Raw genomic sequence first — 12058 nt, 5'->3', positions numbered from 1 at the left:
GAGAGAGAGAGAGTTATGTGACTCCAACGTCCCACACTCTCACCATATCTTAAGTGATTACGATCATGCCTCTCATGATCATGGCTATAGAAGTACTAGGTATGGAGCGCAAGAGGATACCATGTATGAGAGGAGACTAGAGGTCCAAATGATGATCAAGATGTTGCTTCAGTTGCGCTAAGTTTTGATTCTATCAGTTTAGCTAGTGGGACTAGAACCTCAAATGAATCCTAAGAAGGCAACAATCAATATGGCTATAATGTTTATGGCTATAATCAATGCACGGAAGTTAGTGATCAGTCATCCAGTTGGATTCATCCTTACTATCCACTTATAGGGGAAACAGTCGGCAGCTCCAAAGACATATACGATTATCATATTCAACACTACAATTTGTACTATATGAGTCATATCTCTTGGTCTGATTATTATACTTTTGTGGATCAGCGTGTGTCTTATGACTCTTATCAACAACCTAGATTCTCATTCTAGATGTAGATGAAGTTGATATTTGTAATATTTATATATAAATCCAATAAATTAAATATTTTAGAAAAAAAATTTCTTCCTAAAATACCGATATTTTTCCCCGGGTTTCCCCGATATATCCGAAATCTCCCTTTTTCAAAAGACCGATATATCTACCGATACCGATATTTTAATCTTTGGGTAAACTACTTTCCAAGTAAAATTTCAATAATTTTGATCTCGCCCATTCCCCCGACTCGGCTGCCAGTGTACGGCTCTTCTTAGTCGGGACGGGTCGGCAAATGGTAGTTGAGGATCTTATGTTGAAATTTGAGTTCCTATCATGAAGGCCTGAAATCTTGATCTCAAGTTTTAAATTTACATATGAGCGGGATCAGGGATGAGCGGCGGCGACGTATTTAGATTCGGCATCAGAAACCCGTATCCTTCTGAGTATGGGTTATGCAGATGGGGAACCCTACGAGGCCTCGGCAAGCCTGTGATTCCAATTCAGAACACTGATGGCAGATCTGCCATTTTGAAATCGTGATTGACAACCTATACAAATTGAATCTCTCGACCTCGGCTAGAACCTCAGTTCATTATTCCCCACACAGCCCCCCTCCTCCACTGACTCCTCACCTGATATTCTAGTAAGTACCATCTTTCTCTTCGATTTTATTTAGTTTAGTTTATCGGTTCAATTTCAGTGCATGCAGCTTCTGGGTGAGGCAAATGAATTTGGGATCTTCAATTTTTGGTGGATTGGATTTTGATTGGTTGTGCTGATCAGGTAATTTTTTTTTTTTTCTTCTTCTGGGTTTTCTTATGTTGGTTTCTTTCTATTATAAAGTTGCATGCAACTTGAAATTGATCAACTATAACTATCATACATTGTATGTATGTAAGGAGTGATTTCAATTGTACAATGATCTGTATAAGGGACAATAACAACGGTTTAACTCTCCATTTTTCATCATTGATGCAGGTCACACTGATGTTCGACTTACCAAAAGCAATCATAAAATTTAAGAGATAATTGGAGCCAACTAGAAGCTAGCAATAGGTTTCAATCCTTTGTGTTGGATCAAGGTGAGTGAAAAAGAATCATATTTTGTCACATCTGTGTATGGTATTTGGTTGGATTTTTATATTTTCTCAATTAGATCAAGGATTTCAATCTTTTGGGTTAGTTCAGTTACAGAAAACTGTGGTTTTGGTGTGTTTGATATTTTCATTTGCTTTATTGTGCAGGAAAATAAAAGAGTATGTTCTGAGTTAGAGTAAAGGTTCAATTGATATTAATTTTTCCTTAAGATGGACGACATCAATTGCTGGGTAAAGGTGTCTGTCCTTTTTTTTTTTTGTGGTATTGTGGATTAAATTGACACTCCCTATATCAAAGCTAGAACTTCAATTTATTTTCTGTGTTTCAAGTATCTTGCTCACAAAATAGTTTTCTCAATATAGTATGCTTTGCATTTGAGTTAATGATGGTGCACTGGCTTTGATGAAGATATGCTATTGTTTCCAAGTCATGGATTAACTGCCAGTAATATATGATTTACATTCACTTTGTATAGTAGTCAATGAATCATAAACATTAGTTGTTTAGCTTTTACGAGAAATTTAATCTTTTTTGTATTTCGTTACTTCTATTGTACAATCAGAGTAAATGTTTAGTTCTATTGTTTACGAATATGGGTTCACAAAATCATCGCAGCAGGGGTATGATTGAGAATTTAAATCTGCAAGTTTGAGACCTAACTTTGGATTTATTCTGGTAATGAGACAGTATAATTGAGTTCTAATCAATTGTTGTTAATAGATATTTCCCTGTAAATAATCAAAGAGAGAAGTCTTCATCCTTCACTCTCATTACGTCTGCATATTCTACTCACCTAAGCATCTAGAGACCTTTCAATATGATTTACAGAGCCTATACATGTATGATTGATGTTATTTTATTTGGAAGATCATAGTTACCATCACAATCAGAGTGACTGCCAATTTTGCTTTTGTAAGTATCTTAATATGGTGCTTTTGTGGCAGATGCTTCTATGGAGGTTGTCAACACCAGCAATGGGAAGGAGAATAATTGGTGTATGAAAGTGCATACCAATGGACGTTCCATTGTTTTCTGCTTCTGAATTTTGAGTTATGGTGATTTCTTGGATTTCAGTACTGTTTGATGAATGTGGATTTCGTTAAATACTTGAATTAACTCAGGACTTGGATGAGTAGATCTAATCGCTCTAATTTAGCTTGAATTGGATCAGTATTATTACACCCGCAGCAAAGCATGGGCATGATGCCTAGTATGTCTTATTAAGACGATTTTTGTAACCAAACTCAACATCAAAACAGTTCTTTAGTGATTGCTATTTGTTTTTTTTTGCATAATCTTCAGCTATATCTCTTGCTTATCTTCCATCCACCCCCATCTTGCCCTCACAATGAATTGTAAAGATAGTTGCAGTTGCATTGTTTTCATATCTTGTGCCAAATAAGTTACTATTGACTGAATTCCAATTATTTTGTTAGGGGGAACATGTGCATTAGTATGATAGGACAACTCTTTGACAAAGATCATTAAATTGAGGATTAGTCAACGACTTATTAATGGTCCATGACATCTATTTTTGATCACTTAACCATTCAGTTTTTAAGACTTTGTAAGTAGATTACCAACAAATTTTCAACTAAATTGGTGATTGTTAAATAATCCAACTAGATCAAATAAAATTTTTAACCAAATTGGTGATCATTAAATAATCCAACTTGATCAAATAAATTGACGATTAAAATCTGTCAATCATGAATCATGCAAGTTTATTATTAGTAAATCACATTTACATTTACTAGCCTATATACCCAGGTGTTTGTGCAACACGGTGATTAAAGCTGATAATTACGTGCATGTATATAAAGAAACATGAGAGAATATATATATATATATATATATATATATATATATATTATGACGTATAATAAGAAATCTCTTGTTATAAATAATAGAAATTGTACGACTGTCTACATAATTATTTTGGCCTCAAATCTGGGGTGACTACAAGTTTGTGCTTAGGAGTTCCCAAACCTGGGCATCTACCTTCGTCCCGTCGTCGCTGACGTTGGTGGTGATGGTGGGGTTGAAACTATTCCACCTTCTCGGATCTTGGATCAGGTTCGGTTCGGAAGCATTGGCTTGGAGAGTGACGGATACTTAGAATTGGGTGATGCGCTCTTTGATGCAGGCAGAAGCGATGTCATGGACCTCATTGAGGGGTTCTTCGAGTCTCGAATTTCCGCTGCACATATGAGGTGAGCCGCCGGTGAGGACTGTGGTCGCGGTGAGGGTGCTAGTCACGAGCACCGTAGTTCGGGCGGCGACAATGGTGCAAAACTGAGTGTCCGAGGATTTGCTGGTCTTCCTATCGGAACTATCCTTCTCAATGGAAAAGAAACTCGATTTGGAGGCGATTCCGGGAATGACGGTGGTCTCATGGCTGCGGAGGCAAACAGGAACGGGAAGCAAAGGCTGTGGAATCCTAAGAATGGGCTTTGGTGCCCTCATCATTTGTGCATCGGGCCTTCAGGGCTATGATATGGAATGGGTGCTGGAAGACACAGGTGGATCCCTGGGCTCACATGACTGGAGTTTTTTTTTATGGGCTCTGTTTTATTTTGGCTGTTAAGCTATTCACAATTTTATTGTTTTTGGTTATATTTTTTTTCTTGTCCCTTCTCCTTCCTTACATAGGGAGATACTAGACAGAAAACCCGCGCGCTGACCAAAGATTAAAATATCGGTAACGGTAGATATATTGGTCTTTTGAAAAAGGGAGATTTCAGATATATCGAGGATATATCGGGGAAACCCGAGGAAAAAAATCGGTATTTTAGGAAAAAAAAAATTTTTACTGAAATATTTAATTTATTAGATTTATATATAAATATTACAAATATCAACTTCATCTACATCTAGAATGAGAATCTAGGTTGTTGATAAGAGTCATAAGACACACGCTGATCCACAAAAATATAATAATCAGACCAAGAGATATGACTCATATAGTACAAATTGTAGTGTTGAATATATAATCGTATATGTCTTTGGAGCTGCCGACTGTTTCCCCTATAAGTGGATAGTAAGGATGAATCCAACTGGATGACTGATCACTGACTTCCGCGCATTGATTATAGCCATAAACATTATAGCCATATTGATTGTTGCCTTCTTGGGATTCATTTGAGGTTCCAGTCCCACTAGCTAAACTGATAGAATCAAAACTTAACGCAACTGAAGCAACATCTTGATCATCATTTGGACCTCTAGTCTCCTCCCATACATGGTATCCTCTTGCGCTCCATACCTAGTACTTCTATAGCCATGATCATGAGAGGCATGATCGTAATCACTCAAGATATGGTGAGAGTGTGGGACATTGGAGTCTAATTGTGTTCTCCATCTTATGTCACGGACTCACAGTCTCACCAGTACACCTGTGTTCTCTATCTTATACTCATTCTCTTTCTCAAATGTAAATATTCCTCCACTGTCCACTCATCTCCAACTTTGATAATTGTGTAATAGATCGATCTGCATCCAGATATATCTCAAAAGGAATCATGCTCTTCTCGAGAGTCGAGACCACCACTCTTCATTGGGACACACCTCAAGGGAATTATTTCTCTTCCGGATATCATTTCAATTTTTTTATAGATATTTTTTTAATATGTCAGTGATATATCGAAAATATCATAAATGTCGAAGATATTTCCTAAATATCGGTGATATTTGATGATATTTCCTAAATATCTGAGAAATATCGTAGATACGGTGGAAGATAAAATATTAACCCTTATAGATATATCAGTCATTCGAAAAAAGAAGACATCGGAGGATATATTGGATATATCGCAGAGATTTTAATCCTCAAGGCTGACAGAAATCAAAGGAAACCAAATTTGTATTCATTTTACATTCTTACATTCTTGATCATGTATGAAATTACATCACGTGAAAATATTAGGAAGAGTTGACCACGGTGAAAATTCTTTCTGGCAAATAGACAATCAAATAGTATGAAAAGGATAAAGGAGACACATTATCTAACATAATATAAAGTGATATATGGGTGGGTTTAGGGTGAATATATGGGTTGAAATTGATATATGGGTTTGAATGCATCTATTGATTATACACACACCAAAAAGACTATTTTCATGTGGGGTTATAACACTGAGAATGGCTAACTGATATAATGTGAAGAGGTCTCAAGCACCATCATCTCTATAAATTATGTGTGCCTAGTAGATCTTGTTTGGATTTGTGCCTAATTCTTTTTTAACCTGAGCACACCTGCTTAAAGGTCCATCCCCAGATAACACACCTACAATAGCAGCAACCTGAGGCATGTAAACACAACAATCATCCATTAATAATAGATCAATCAGTAAGAGAATATGCATTCTGCTTTTCTACAGTTTTAGAGCATACAATTGATGACCAATACATATAACTAAGTTCATCTTGGGAAGAGAACTGTTGAGGGTAGTAATCACAATATAGAATAGATTCCCAGATTAATCTGAGACATATTTTGTTAAAGAAATAATCAAATTAAAACTAAAACTCCCAGAATCATCTTTGCCCCCAATATCAAAACCTTAAAACCCAAAATGAATTTTTACATCTCATTCTCCATCAGTAAAAAAAACTCAGATATACTACAATGTGGCATGTACATGATATAGAGCTGAGCTCACCCTTAAAAGTTCTAAAGAGACAATTTAATCATAAAAGAGAGGATGATTCTTGTGCTTAAAATTGAAAACTTGTGAATAGTTTCAAAGTCGTAGTAGTTCATATATGAGAAGTTAGAAGTTTAATGAAATTACACTTTTTTTATCAAATTGTATTGGTAATACACTAATACATAACTAAACTTAGCATTACATGCTTCTACCATTCCTCTGGAAAATAACCAAGTCAAACATACAAAGAAAAAGAAAAAAATGCAATCACCTAACAGTAGAGTTTTAAGCCAGGGTAAAGAACAAAGATTTTACATTGACTCTCTTTCAATGATCAGTTGGAAACCATACATTCGTACCAATATAAAACACAGAACCATGCTCTACCACTATTAAGTTTGCCCAAATATAGTCAAGCCATCAAGAATTTTACATTAAGATTTGAGATTACTGTACCATAAGATTAAGTATTGGTAAGAGAACAAAACTTTAAGCTACAGAGACGACACATTTGCAAGACTGTATTGTTAACAATTGATTGTCCATTTGTCCTCCCTCCCCCAATGCCATTGACCTTATAATCTATTCCATCTAGACCAACTAAGTCACCAGAGAACTATGCACTCATTGCATTTCAAAGAGGAAGGCAAAACAAAATTTTCATTGCTTACTATTCAGATAAAGCAACTCATGTTCAATCTAATTTGATATGTTCAATCTAATTTCATAAGGCATCAAATCATACCTGGTCTGGAAAGTGGTTATGTATCAGAGTTTGTTTGCGTAGATGCTCCTTAATCCGATGAATAACCGTGTTCTTACCGCTAGTTAATTTAAAACTTTGAACCCATTCTTCTTCAAGTAGAGCTTACATTGCTTCACTTTCGGTTTCTCAATCTATCTGCCACCAAACAATGAAAGAATTTACATCAATACACCATTAAATTGAACGTATTCTATCATTTTGTTGTTACTAATGGTATATGTGGACAAAAGCTTACATATATATACGTGTGTGTGTGTGTCTCAAATGGGCAGCTTGTGTTCTCTTTGAAATTGCTCAAAAGGATAAACTTGTTCAAAAGAACATCATTTCAAATGCTCACCTTGAATCGCCTTTTGAACATATTCATTCTAATTAAGATCAGGCATAATCATCTACTCCCATCAATGTCTTCTTCAAGATCAATAACCTTCACAACACTGCAAACACATCTATACACAGTATTTAAACTCTTAGGATCGAATGATATGATTGAATCCAAAATCGAACTAACCAACATAATCATCAACTCCTCATTTTCTTACACTAAAGTTAAAACAACAAAATCAAAGCTCAAATTCAAGAAATAAAAAAATAAGTTGGCCCTTTGTTCTTGCTAACACGAAACCTAGAGAAAGAAAAGTTGAGTACTTAAGAGCAATTTGTAAATCGAACTGAAGAAAAAATAGAAATAGCCAGACCTTCAAAACAGACAAAGTGGGTATCGTCGAAAGCCAACCAAAACCAAACCCTGTAATCACAATATAGAGTACAGTCCCAGATTAATCTGAAAGGACATATACAATAGAACAAACCAAACCCAAATCAAATCAAAACAAACAGAAAAGAAAATCAAAACCAAACCCACAAAAGCACAAACGCACAGGAAAAAAGAAAAAAAAAAAGAAAAAAAAAAAAAAAAAAGGAGACATACCAAATGAGTAAAGGCAAATGAGAACAACCAAGGATATCCAAAATTAGACGTGCGTCTCCGGCAACGGCTGCGAAGGGTTGGCTATCAGAAGAAGAAAAGATGATTTGCTCTGAGTTTAGGCTGCTCGGATCTGAATCGAGCTTTTGGGTCTAGGATCCGAATCGAGCGTTTGCTCTCTTTTCTCTCTCACTTTCTCTAAGACCTTCTTTTCTCTCTCTATCGCACTCTTCTGGGTTTTTCCGGTCTCCTTCCGCTCTGTTTCTTCTGCTTTCTTCTTTTCTCTCTCAATTTCTCTTATATCTAGACTTTCTCTTTTGTCTGGGTTTTTCTGAGACTCTCCTCTGTCTGGGTTTTTCTGGACTCTCTTTTGTCTGGTTTCTAGAGACCTTTAGAAGTTGAACGTGGCACACAGGGGTAGGAACAGAATTAACTATACCCAACCCAGTGACAAAAGACGGAAATGACATGTTCCTAAAGTAAACTATTCCCGTGAACAGTACGATAAAGAATAGATATATAGTAAATGATATTTTGGTTTTTCCTTTGAGAAGAATCGGTTGGTTATGGCTGTCGCCCTTTATTAATGTTGCTTTGTCTTCTCTGTTATGCACTAAATGTGCTTCAAACCGCATTAAATAGGTGTATTTTGGCTTTTGAGTCTAGTCTTAGACTAGTTTATTAGCTCTTATTGTGAGGTCTGAGGGGTGTGTTATCTTAATACTACTTGTTCAATATGAAATTGATCGACTATTCCCTAAAAAAATGTCTCTTGAAACTAGCTATTGGATGAACTATATCTAATTTTAATTTGGTGGCAATACTTGTTGGTCAAACTATAGTCAACAACGGTGTCAAATTGAGCTAAGATCTCTAGGGTGTTCTTTAACCATGTTGTTGGAGTGGTTTATTGTTTGACGGGGCCGCTAGATCTACGGTTGGTGGAGCTAGTTGTTGTCTCGCACGAGTTAGGAGGATTATCTCGCGGAAGGGTTGCGAGGGCTGCGACGGTTTGGGGGGCGCGGCAGGTGGACAGAGGTTCGTCTTCCGGTTAAGCTTGAAGATGGTGTTTACGGGTCAAGGTCTGTCCAAATTGGATCATAGTAAATCAAATCCTGATTTAAGGGTGAATGTGCCGGCTTCGAAGGCGTCGTCGACGGTCTTGGGAGTTGGTGAATCTGCTTGGTTTAGTTGTCTGGTTGTGGTGCAGTGTGGCTGGACCACGGCTGTGTGTTGATGACGGAAAGAAAGGCTGATCGAATTACTCGGATTAGGGTTTCTGGTTGAGACCAAGATAGGCGGCATTTGGCTGTTGTGGTTGGGGTTGCACCTCGGGTTGGTTAGATTTGGGGCTGGGCTCTTGGGGCAGGACAATGGGGTTGGACATTGGGCCTGGCATGGTGTACCTGGGCTAGAGAGGTGTCGAGCCTTAGGGTTTGGGCTTAGGCTCGAGGACGCATGGTTATGGACCTCGATTATTGGACCAGGTTCACAGGGAAGAATATTCTAGTCCAGCCAGTACGCCAAAAATGAGCTTTTACTGCCCACAATACGCACCGTAAAAGCCTTTTTAAGGCGTACAAAAATAGGCAGTAAAAGCTCAGGCCGTAAGGCGTGCAAATATACATCATAAAAAAAACAATTAACACGCGGTAAAAGTGATTCCATAAATGTCATTTAGGTCATTTAAGACTCTCTTTTACTCGCCGTAAGAATCTTTAAAGGCGTACACAGCATGCCGTGAAAGAGTGACTAAACTCCTAATTAAGGCGCACACTACAGGCCGTAAATAAGGTATGTTCAAATAATAAAAAAAATATTCTTACTCAAGTGTCATACTCAAATTACCACCAATATAACTAATGTCATTTACAAAGTAACAATTCAGAATGTGTTAATATAACTCATTACATCAAATGAGTGTGAATGACTCTAAAATTTAGCATGTATAAGAGGTACTGTATATGTATAACATAGCTTCTTAACTACTAACAAATTGGTTCTCAGTAAACTACACAACCTTCTTCACAACATAGATTCTTGACTTCACAATAACAAAAGCAAGAGTTACTCCATAATACCATTCACTCATATCTGCTGCATTATGGAAAAACAGTTATATAAGATATCTTGCTGCTGCAGATATCCCTAAAACAGATATCTCACTAACAGCTAGGCAGACATTTATATATATAGAATTATCCCAAGCCCAGCACTCAACATTGTTCTCAGATATCCGCAAATTGAATTGTTGTTAATAACTTCATATACTATTTCTACTCATCATCCCAGTCAAATTTGTACATGATCAAACATCCAAATTGCTAAACAAAGCTATTGAAGTTTTAACAAAACAAGATAAATTGAAAACAAAAAAATTAGTGGAGCGAGAAGAGAGAGAAAGTAAGGCCATAACCTATAATGTAACACCCATGTAGGAATTCTGTTTTGGTGGATGAAAGATCAAATTTTTTTCTACCACCCCAGAATCAAAACTCATTGTTATGTTTATGGAAAAAGTAATACCTGCTTCGTGGTAATCGTAAGACCTTCAAGTACAAAGACATCAACCACGAGATGGACATGAATCACCTACAACACCCAAACTAGCAAAATTAAGATTATTCAGCAAAGCAAATATCAAACTAAAATGAACACAAACAATTACAGGAAGCACGGATACAAATTGCTCAATAATACACCAACTTGAACTTGGGAATACAAATTGGTAATACACAATCAGAAAGCACAAGCAACCGAATCAAAACACAAAGAAACAAAACGAGCTACAATAGAATTTCATGAACTTGGAAATATAGGACCCATTGGTGATTTCATCTTGACTCTCAAAATTTGCAGTGAGACCAAGCCCTCTGTTTGCCTGCATTCATTCATTAATTAAAATAACATAGAATATTGAGATGAGAGAAAAAGCCTTTTAGGTTCTCCCAGAATGCAACTGTAAGCACACAACCAGATATGCAGCATCTGAACACAAAGAAAATAAAAACGAAGCTTTGAAACTTTAGAGAGCAACAAAATTACTTCTATTCACAAACGAAACCAAATATTTCTACATGCATTGGTCTATCAACTACTAGATGGCCGATCCAATATCCAAACCAATTCCATCTCCACAAAGGAAACACTATATGACACGGGGAACAACAACTCCAAAATAACCAAAGAAGGAACATAATGAATCACACTAGTCCAAAATCGAAATCCTCAAATCCGAATACACCCTAAAACTACGACATTATCTTCTTCTTTCACCATTCCATACAGCCATACCCTATAACACTCTACATCCATATTAGATTCCATAAAGCCGTTCAATACACAAGTCAATTCATCACAAACAAAAAAAAAAAATGAAAACAAACCCTAGAAATTTCCACAAACAAATCGCACAGAAACACTTAGAGATTCGTCAAAACACACAGAGAAACACTTAGAGATTCTCACTTGGCGACCATTCTGGCGATGAAGTCGTCGTATTTGATCTTGCCATCTTTACCCACATCGACCATGTGACAAGGTGGTGACGTAGCGGTCCTTAGCCGAGAACCCAAACTCTGCCTTCCTCCCTAACAACCATTGCTGCTTCCAAAGGCGTCACCAAAACACTTTTGGGCTCCACCTGAACTCGACGAGGTCGCCAGAAGCTCAAGAACACTGTTGCCGGAAAACTTCGACAGGAACCCAGAAATATGCAGAAAAATAGAGAAATAGGATTAGGGCTCTAATATGGAAATTGAAGCTCAAGGAAGAGTGAAAACGAGAGGGAAGTGATGGGGTTTACCTTCACGAAGCATGGGCTCGCCGGAGAGAAAGAGATTCGGCCAGAAATCAGATTTGGGGGTTAGGATTTGGACTTCAATCTGAAAAGTCTATGGTTCTAAGTCGAATTGGTGGGTAGGGGAAGGTGGAGAAGAGGAAGATGAAATTTTTGGTGGTGGTCTTGTGGAATGCGACGGCCGGAATCGGCTACGCCACGCGGGAGATGGCGGAGGCAGGCAAAGAGGGAGAGAGGGCGGTCTGGGCTCGGGTCAACACCAGAGTTTAGGTTTGACCAAAATCAACCAGTCTCTTCCCTTTTATACCTGATGGGATCTTTTTAATTTTCTTTCGCTACA

At 37.2% G+C, this 12058-nt stretch overlaps 2 non-coding genes across 9 annotated transcripts; one reads left to right on the top strand and one right to left on the bottom strand.

Annotated features, from left to right (window-relative positions):
- Positions 1–779: 779 nt before the first annotated feature.
- Positions 780–2705, top strand: LOC101315358. Of its 3 annotated transcripts, none has more exons than XR_184954.1 (4): positions 780–1121; positions 1457–1560; positions 1723–1806; positions 2521–2705. It is a non-coding gene; the product is annotated as an uncharacterized LOC101315358 (transcript). The 3 variants fall into 3 exon arrangements; XR_184956.1 differs by having other exon boundaries at positions 1723–1812; positions 2521–2649; XR_184955.1 differs by lacking the exon at positions 1723–1806 and having other exon boundaries at positions 2521–2640.
- Positions 2706–5455: 2750 nt separating this feature from the next.
- LOC101314677 lies at positions 5456–8283 on the bottom strand. 6 transcript variants are annotated; one of them, XR_184950.1, is made up of 5 exons: positions 7923–8244; positions 7690–7775; positions 7332–7440; positions 6971–7126; positions 5456–5877 (listed from the first exon to the last, which is right to left on the bottom strand). It is a non-coding gene; the product is annotated as an uncharacterized LOC101314677 (transcript). The 6 variants fall into 6 exon arrangements; XR_184949.1 differs by having other exon boundaries at positions 7690–7739; positions 7923–8222; XR_184948.1 differs by lacking the exon at positions 7690–7775 and having other exon boundaries at positions 7923–8283.
- Positions 8284–12058: the final 3775 nt, after the last annotated feature.

Source organism: Fragaria vesca, linkage group LG6, assembly GCF_000184155.1.
Source record: "Fragaria vesca subsp. vesca linkage group LG6, FraVesHawaii_1.0, whole genome shotgun sequence".
In the NCBI taxonomy this organism is placed as follows: domain Eukaryota; kingdom Viridiplantae; phylum Streptophyta; class Magnoliopsida; order Rosales; family Rosaceae; genus Fragaria; species Fragaria vesca.
This window is presented reverse-complemented; position numbering and strand designations above follow the sequence as displayed.